This window comes from Rhincodon typus, chromosome 46 (assembly GCF_021869965.1).
Source record: "Rhincodon typus isolate 14 chromosome 46, sRhiTyp1.1, whole genome shotgun sequence".
NCBI classification, from domain to species: domain Eukaryota; kingdom Metazoa; phylum Chordata; class Chondrichthyes; order Orectolobiformes; family Rhincodontidae; genus Rhincodon; species Rhincodon typus.
The window spans coordinates 8167558-8176858 of NC_063377.1; the positions used below are offsets into that span (position 1 = coordinate 8167558).

The window sequence follows — 9301 nt, forward strand, 5'->3', positions numbered from 1 at the left end:
ACGATTGTAACATGGTCATTGTCTAAAAGGGGATATTGTTCTCCACTGTACCCAGTACAAGAGTTTACATACAAAATGCTGGGGACAATTGCAGCAGGAAATCACCACTCACCACATGAAAGAATAATTTCACTCAATCTTAACATCCTTCAATATTCAGGTCGTTCACCAAACACTGACATTGATGCAGAAATTACATTGTAAGACAAAAACAAACATCAAAATGCCGAATGACACACAATGACTGACCCGTGACATTGTGTGCCTCAGAGCTAACAGTGGCTGGAGCTAATGGTGTTGAGGAGAAGCGAGTTCAGTGAACTGTGCCTCACGTTGCAGGAATATCTGGAACCTTTCTTCCAATCAGTGCCCCGGACACTCAGGTAACTGGTCAGGCTGTAGCTTTGATCACTGTCCAGGGACGCGGTGCTTGTGGTCACCCCGCTGTCTGTCTCTTTGGCATCCACACTCCAGAGGACGCTCACAAGGCTTAAAGCGACTCACCAGACAGGACAGAGTCGATAATTCCAGGTCTATTTGTTCTGGCGAAGGTGGGAACAGAAGGACAGATGGTTTACAATCATTACTACCTGTGTACGTGGAAAAACACAGAGAGAAACAGAGAGATAGAGAGAGGATTATATTAATGAATAAAAAAAGTGACTTACGTGTGAGGCAGAATTTCTCATCTATATGATTCTGAACTGTGTATTTGTGAGGGACAGAGACAGAAAATTATTAACATAACTATTTGTACCATGCGTGTGTTATAGTTATTTACACATATATAACAAAAACAGAAGTTGCTGGCAAAGCTTAGCAGGTCTGTCAGTATCTGTGAAGAGAAATCAGAGTTAACGTTTCAGGTCCGGTTCTAAGGAAGGGTCACAGTACTCTCATTTTTCTTCACAGGTGCTGCCAGATCTGCTGAGCTTTTCCAGCAACTTCTGCTTTTCTTCCGCATTTATAGCATTCACAGTTCTATTATATATAAATGACTGACTCGGCTTCTGAGAGAGTGAGTGAGTGGGGTCTTAATATAACAGCTGACTTGCGTTTGTGTGTGTGTGTGTCTGTCTTTGTGTGTGTGTTTGTGTGTGTGTTTGTTTGTGTGTGTTTGTTTGTGTGTGTTGTGTGTGTTTGTGTGTGAGGGAGAATGAGAGAGAGAGGGAGAAAGGAAGAAAGTAAATTATTAAAATAAGTAACCTGTGTGTGTGAAAGAAAATTATTGATTTGATATCTGAGAGAGAGAGAGAGGGGGAGGGACAGATGTATTAACAGAAGTAACCCTCTGATCTTTGTGTTTTTGTGACTGAGAGAATTATTAATATATCTTTGACCTGTGTGCGTGTGAGAGAGAGACATAGAATTATTAAAATTGTTATGATCCCTGACCACGTGTGATCGTGCAAGAGAGAAATATTAATGTAACACGGGCCTGGTGTGTAACAGAATTATGGGTATACTCTCTGATCTGTGTACATTTGTGTGAGAGGGAATTATTAATATAAATAACATCATGACCAGTGTGTGTTAGAGGAAGGGAAAGAGAGAGAGAGACAAAGAGAATTATTAATTTCAATAACAGTCTGACCTGTGTGTCTGTGACAGAGAGAATTATTAATGTAATGCTGACCTGTGTGTGTGAGAGAATTATTGTTATAAACTCTGTCCTGTGTAGTGTGAGAAACAATATTATTAACGAAACACTGATCTGTATGTATGATAGAATTACTGTTAGAATCTTTGAACTTTGTGATGGAAATCTTTTATCTAACACTGACGAATATGTGTGAGAAAGAATTATTGATGTAATCTCTCTCTCTCTCTCTCTCTGTGTGTGTGTGTGTGTGTGTGTGTGCACGTGCTTGCGTACGTGTGTGTGTGTGCGTGTGTCAGAAAGAGGGAGAGAGAGAGAGAGAGGGAGAGAGGGAGAGAGAGAGAGAGAGAGAATCATTAATATAAATGACACTCTGACCTGTGTGAGAGAGAGCATTATCAATGTAACACTGACCGTTACGTGTAAGAGAGAATTATTGATATAATCTCCGAAATGTTTGTGTTTCTGTGAGAGAGAATTATTGACATATATAAAAAAATAACGTGTGCGTGTGTTTGTTTGTGTCTGCGTGTGTGAGAGAAAGAGAGAGATTATTAATGTGAATAACAAACTGATCGCTATGTGTTTTCGTGTGTGAGAGAATTATGGCTGTAACACTGACCTGCATGTGTGACAGAGAATTATTGATATAATGTCTGACCTGTGTGAGAGAGGGATAAGGAGAGTGAAGAAAGTGAATTATAAATGTAAATAACACTCTGACCTGTGTGTGTTTGTGTCAGAGAAAATTATTAATGTAACACTGACCTGTGAGTGTGTGAAAGTTATTAATATAAGGATCACGCTGACCTATGTGTGTGTTGTGTGTGTGTGTGTGTGTGTGTGTGCGCGCGTGTCTGTGTACGTGTGTTTGTGTGCGCGCGTGCGTACGTGTGTGTGTGTGCGCGCGCTCGCGCGAGCGTTCGTGTGTGTATGTGTGTGTGTGTGTATGTGTGTGTGTGTGTGTGAGAGAGAGAGATTGTGTGTGTGCGCGTGCAAACGTGTTTGTGTATGTGTGTCAGAAAGAGAGAGAGGGAGAGGGAGAGAGGGAGAATCATTAATATAAATGACACTCTGACCTGTGTGAGAGAGAGCATTATCAATGTAACACTGACCGTTGCGTGTAAGAGAGAATTATTGATATAATCTCCGAAATGTTTGTGTTTGTGAGGGAGAGAATTATTGACATATATAAAAGAATAACGTGTGCGTGTGTTTGTTTGTGTCTGCGTGTGTGAGAGAAAGAGAGAGATTATTAATGTGAATAACAATCTGATCGCTATGTGTTTTTGTGTGTGAGAGAATTATGGCTGTAACACTGACCTGCGTGTGTGACAGAGAATTATTGATATAATGTCTGACCTGTGTGAGAGAGGGATAAGGAGAGTGAAGAGAGAGAATTATGAATGTAAATAACACTCTGACCTGTGTGTGTTTGTGCCAGGGAAAATTATTAATGTAACACTGATCTGTGAGTATGTGAAAGAGTTATTAATATAAGTATCACACTGACCTATGTGAGTGTGTGTGTGTGCATGTGTGTGTGTGTGTCCGTGTGTGTGTGTATCTGTATGTGTGTGTGAGATTGTGTGTGTGCGCGTGCATACGTGTGTTTTTGTGTGTGTGTGTGTGTGTGTGTGCGTGTGTGTGTGCGTGTGTGTGAGATAGAGAGACAGAGACAGAGAGAGAGAATTATTAATTTAAATAACACTCTGCTCTCTCTGTGTGTGAAAGAGTTATTAATGTAATCTCTGACCTGTGTGTGTTTTGTGTGTGAGCGACAGACAGGGAGAGAGAGAATTATTAATATAACCATCATTCTTACCTCTGTGTTTTTGTATGAGAGAAAATTATTTATGCAAACAACTCATACTGACCTGTGAGTGTGAGGGAGAGGGAGACAGAGAATAATTAATGTAAGTAAAACTTTGATCTGTGTATGTCTGTGTGAGGAAGAATTGTTAATATAACACTGACCTGCGAATGAGGGACCGAATTCTTGTAATATTCTCTGATCTGTGCGCGTTTGTGAGAAAGAAAATGATCCATGGAATATCGACCTGCAAGTGTGGGATGATAATTGACATAAGCTCAATGTTGTGTGTGTGAGAGAGAATTATTAACATAAATATAAAGCATGCTGACCTGCGTGTGTCTAAGAGAGATAGAATTACTAATATATATAAAACACCTTAAGCTGCTTGCGTGAGTGGGAATTATTGATATAAACCCTGACCTCTATGTGTTTTGTGTGCGAACGAGAGAGAGAGAGAGAGAGAGACAGGGAGAGGGATGGAATTATTAAAGGAATTCTGACCTGTATATGTTACAGAGAATAATTTTTGGAATTTCTGACCTGTGTGTGTCTGTAAGAGATCGAGAATTTTTAATGTTATACTGACCAATGCGTGTGAGAGAGAATTATTGTTGCAATCTCTGACCTGTGAGTGGGAGAGACAAACAGAATTATTAAGATATACAAAACAGACAGACCTGCGCGTCTGTGCAACTGTGCGTGGGTATGTGAGAGAGAATTGTTAATGCTACAGTGACCTATGAGTGTGTGAAAGAGGGAGAGGAAGATGAAAAGAGAGATTAATTAATATAAATAACACTGACCTGTGTGTGTCTGTGAGAGAGACAGAGTTATTGAAAGAACACTAGCCTGTATGTATGTGAGAGGGTTACTGATATAATCTGTGAGTGTGCTCCTCTCAGCAGCATAAGTCTTCCAGGCAACACCTCCACATGAGGCGGCATGGTGGCTCAGTGGTTAGCACTGCTGCCTCACCGTGCCAGGAACCCAGGTTCAATTTTATGAATCTAACTGACCTGTACGTGTGTAAGAGTGAGAATGATTGATATAAATAAAACTGATCTCTGTGTGTCCGTGAGAGAGAAAAAGCCAATTAGTGCATATATAACACACTGATATGTGTGACACTGTGAGAGAATTATTAATATAATTCATACTTTGACCTGTGTGAGTGAGTGATATATAAATGTATATGTTGTGCATGTGAGATTCCCAAAGCTCTCTTGTCTCTGAGAATACTGACAGCACAGGGTCTGATCCAAAGACTAGTACCTCTGGAGATATGACAGAAACTCCTAAAACTTCACCTGGGCTATGAAAGAAATTGCACTGAGGGATATTGCTGGACGAGCTGACATACCCCAGTCTGTGATACTTTAGACATTGTTGGAATTCTGAATGGTCCTGCACACTGAGCTGTTGTGCTGGCCTGTCTCATTATGATAACCAGCTGAACTGTCCCACATTTGATAGTAATAGATGCTGGAGTCACTGGACACCAGGTTTCCAATGGTTAGGATGTGACTGTTGCTGGCGGAGTCTCCAGAAGGTTGGAAACTGTCAGTGAAGTCAGTGCTTCTGAATATATCACCATCAGTATCATGTCTGATCATCCACACCAGAACTTCTCCGGGACTCTGTCGGTACCAATACACATCGTAGCTGCCCACATTACCGTTCTCACATTTCAACCAGGTGGTCTGACCAGGGGAGATTGGGTCAGACATTGGACTCTGACTGAGGACAGGAACAGCCAAGATACGTACAATTAAAGAAACACACGCACACACACCATTGAGTGACTTTCCCAGCATGCATGAAACAAAACCGACCAGTATTTAACGGACAGACATTAATCCAGAACAATTTCTGATTTGTTACATGGAGCAGCAGGGCCCACAGGAGATGCAGCAACAGAAATTTTTCCACTGGAGAATGTGTTAAAACAGCCAACCGCTCACCCAAACCAAAGACCCACTACCCACTATGGACAGCTTGAATGTTATTTGCAAGATTCCCTGCAAAGACGGTGACAAACACTACATTGAACAAACAGGAAGGAAATTAACCACAAGGGTACACGAACATCAATTGGGAACAAAAAGACACGACCAATACTCACTCATCTCCATCCACATGGATAAGGAGAACCACCAATTCGATTGGGACACCAGGATCCTGGGACAAGCAAAGCAGAGACAAGCAAGGGATTTCCTAGAAGCCTGGTACTCCACAAAAAAAAAGCCATCAATAAACACACAGAGCTAGACCCCATATACACTCCGTTGCGAAGAAAAACCGGAAGTGAGGTAATCCAGCTCAACGGACGCCAGAGTTTAAATAACAGGCACGAAAACACAACAGCGCTTGTTGGAGGCTACACTGATGATGTTACCCAGCTGGGTATTGAAACATCTGCGGAACAACGAATCAGCTCGGCGAGCCAACCAACCCCAACATTCACAACCTGAGCTACAAATCTACTCTAAATCCTTAATGGCATGTCTGATAAGTTGCAAGCTCCTGACTCTGAACAAGTGAGAGAATTGCATTTACATAGCACCTTTCACAACCTCAGCATGTCTCAACGTGCTTTACAGCCAATGAATTACTTTTCAGTCGTGTGGTCACTTTGTGTTGATGCTGACATGACAGCCAATTTGTGCACCGCAAACTTTTGCAAACTCAAGTTATTTTGTTTGCTTTATGATGTGGGCGTTGCTAGCTGGGCAACATTTTATTATCTAATGCTAGCTCTCCCTTGAGACATTGGTGCTGAGCCATCCTCTTCAAGCCGCCACAGTCGCCGTGCGGTATGGAGGGTCACTCAGAGTGCTGTTAGGCAGGGGATTCCAGCATTTTGACCCAGCCAATCTGAATGAATGGCAGACATATTTTCAAGTTAAAATGTGTGGCTTGGAGGAGAAATTGCAGGTGGTGGTCCTCCCATGTATCTGCTGTCCTTGTCCTCTTTTGGGGTAGAAGTTGCAGGTTTCGAAGCTGTTGTAAAGGACCTTGCCGAATTGCTGCAGTTTGTCTTGTAGATGGTACTTACTGTTGCTGCTGAGCATCGGTGATTGAGTGAGTGATTACTTGTAGATGAGGTGCCAATCAAGCGGGTCACTTTATCTTCGATGGTGTCGAGCTTCTCGAGTGCTGTTGGACTGCACCCAGTGAGGCAAGTTAGGAGTATACCATCACCCTCACGACTTGTACCTTTTTGGTGGTAGACAGGCTTTGGAGAGTCAGGAGATGAGGTACTTACTGCGTAATTCCCAGCTTCTGCCCTGCTTTTGTAGCCACAGTATTTATGTGGCTGATCCAGTTTAGCTTCTGAACAAAGATATTTCCCCCACCCGCCACCCCAGCCCAACTCATTGCAATGATTGTGTTGGGTAAGGAGATTAAACATTTCAATAAATATTCATGTGGTTTGGGGGAGTTGAGACACAACCCAGCCCCAATCTTTTATTGAAGGGCCAATGAGGTTTGAAGACCTGAACAGTGACCTCCTATTCTTTTGGAATCAATTTGCTCAGGCAAAGAGTGTTGAGAAAATGGAATTTGGTCTCAAAAGAGTGATTGATAGTGAAGTGAAGGGTATCGATGTATTTGTGGGGAATATAGACAAGTGGGGTTGACGTGGGAGTAGAGGGTCACAATGGTATACATAAATGACAAAAGATGCGAGGAGGCTCGAGTGGAGCATCAGCACTTATGTGGTTTGGTATCGGCTGAATGGCCTCGTAGTGACTGACATCTGACTCAGTACTGTGTCTTACTGAAGCTGTCAAATACTTGAATCTTACATTCAACAAGTCAAGACACAAGATTACTACATTTCAAACAGAACAATTATTTTTATCACAAGAGAAAACGAGGATGATTGGATGTCTGTTAACTCCGTTTGTCTGAGACTTTGCCATGGAGAATCAACAGGAACTTATACACTACACCCTCATTCCCCCTTCATGCCGATGATTAATTTACAACAAGGTCCAATGCCTCGTCCAATGTGGGGAATGACTAAGGAGCAGAGATGTTCTTTTTGGCTGCAGAAGTTAGGTTCCTTCCTATCTACAAGTATGGAGGTAGTATGCATAAGTGAACCACTTTCTAAGTCCGACTGATAACCCTAAATTGGCTGCCATTAGAATTCATCGTTCAGTTGCAATTGTTGAGCTAGTTGTGTCCAACTTTGGAATTATACCTGACGTTAGCCATTCTGTTCTTTGTTTTTCACATTTATTCAGTTAGGTCAGTATCCTGTCTATTGATTAGAGTCAAAGGGATGCACTATTTGATACAATTCATCAGTCATTATGTGTAGTCTAGTTCATTTTGGCACAAAGTACGCCTGATAACTTTTGTTGCTTCCTTACCTCTAACTGCCCGCCTCCCACCAATAGCAGCCCCCGAACGGCCTTTCATCACCTTTGCTTTAGTGACCCAACTCCCAACCCGTTTGAGTGCCCCGTCTCCCAGTCCAGACAGAGGCCGTTGGCGCCAACTAAGCGCCATTCCGAGAGGAGACAGGAATGAATCATGATGAGACTCGCCAGCTACAGTGGACTCGTCAGTCTCTTTATTGCAACTTTAGACTCACAAAAAGAATCATAAGGTTGGCAATACAATGGGAAAATCACACAGTATCGTTAACCTTTATTCATTCACAGGATAAGGACGTCGCTGGTTAGGCCAGAATTTATTGCCCATCCTTAATTGCCCAGAGGGCAGTTCGAAGTCAGCCACGTTGCTGTGGGTTGCACATGTAGGCCAGACCAACTAAAGATGGCAGTTTCCTTCCCTGAAGGACATTAGTGAACCAGATGGGTTTTTCCTGACAGTCGATTCATCACTAGATTCTTAATTCCAGATATTTATTGAATTAAAATTCCACCATCTGCCATGGTGGGATTTGAACCCACGTCTCCAGAAGGTTATTTGAGTTTCTGGATTAACAGTCCAGTGATAATACCTCACCTGCTTTCGATACTACCAATGGAATTTGCTGTAATCAAAAATCATAAACAAATATATCATGGGGACACTTCATCCACTGAAGGAACATTAAAAAAGTCTCCATCTGTTAGAAACCTCACTGATTTTTCATCATTTTCAATGTTTTAAATCAATTTTCAATTGGAGCTGTGAGCTGTGAGCTAAAGATGACTTTTGGACTCCAGGTTACAGCTTGTATTGAAAGGAAATCGCACCAAACAAGCCTGTGTTTGTTAGTGAGGCCAGGCCAAGACGTTAATTGCAGTTTGGTTCCCGATCAAAATGTTCTATAGACTCTTCGTCTCCAGCGAAGACATGATATTTAAACAGATAAAAGGAGTCGGCTATTAGTGAGGTCAACATCTGGCAATTGGGTCCAGGAAGTCTGAAAAGACCTTATGTTCAAGCAGATGGCAGATATTGAATCGGACTGGGAGATGGCCAGTCTTTCAGGCGTGTTCGGATTTTGAATTGAGTTTCAGACTGTTTTCTGTGGGAGAAAAAAACACCTTTGCTATTGATGGTACAGCATACCGATTTGAAGGTTCCCTGTCTGACCTCCCTTATCAGATTTCGGAAAGTCAGGGGATAGAAAACTAAGTTATAGACATTACTGCCTTTATCTGTGTAAATTGTAAAAGTCTCCCTGATGGACATCTTTGGAAAATCAACAAACAAACCATTATCCTATGGCTGTGGAAGAATGCACTATGAAAAATGATTAAGTAATCTGACCAGATTGTTTTTATTGCTTAGTCCTTAACTGTATTCATTTGACTACCTGTCTCTTCTGTGAATTGGGCTGAAATTTAACGTTTATAGCATAGACCAATTACTTGGCTATCCAAAGTTGCTGGAAAAGCTCAGCAGGTCTGGCAGCATCT

The 9301-nt window shown here is 41.9% G+C and overlaps 1 pseudogene; it reads right to left on the minus strand.

The window, feature by feature from the left end:
• Positions 1–272: 272 nt before the first annotated feature.
• On the minus strand, positions 273–7937 carry LOC125487855 (annotated as a pseudogene).
• Between the last annotated feature and the right edge of the window lie 1364 nt (positions 7938–9301).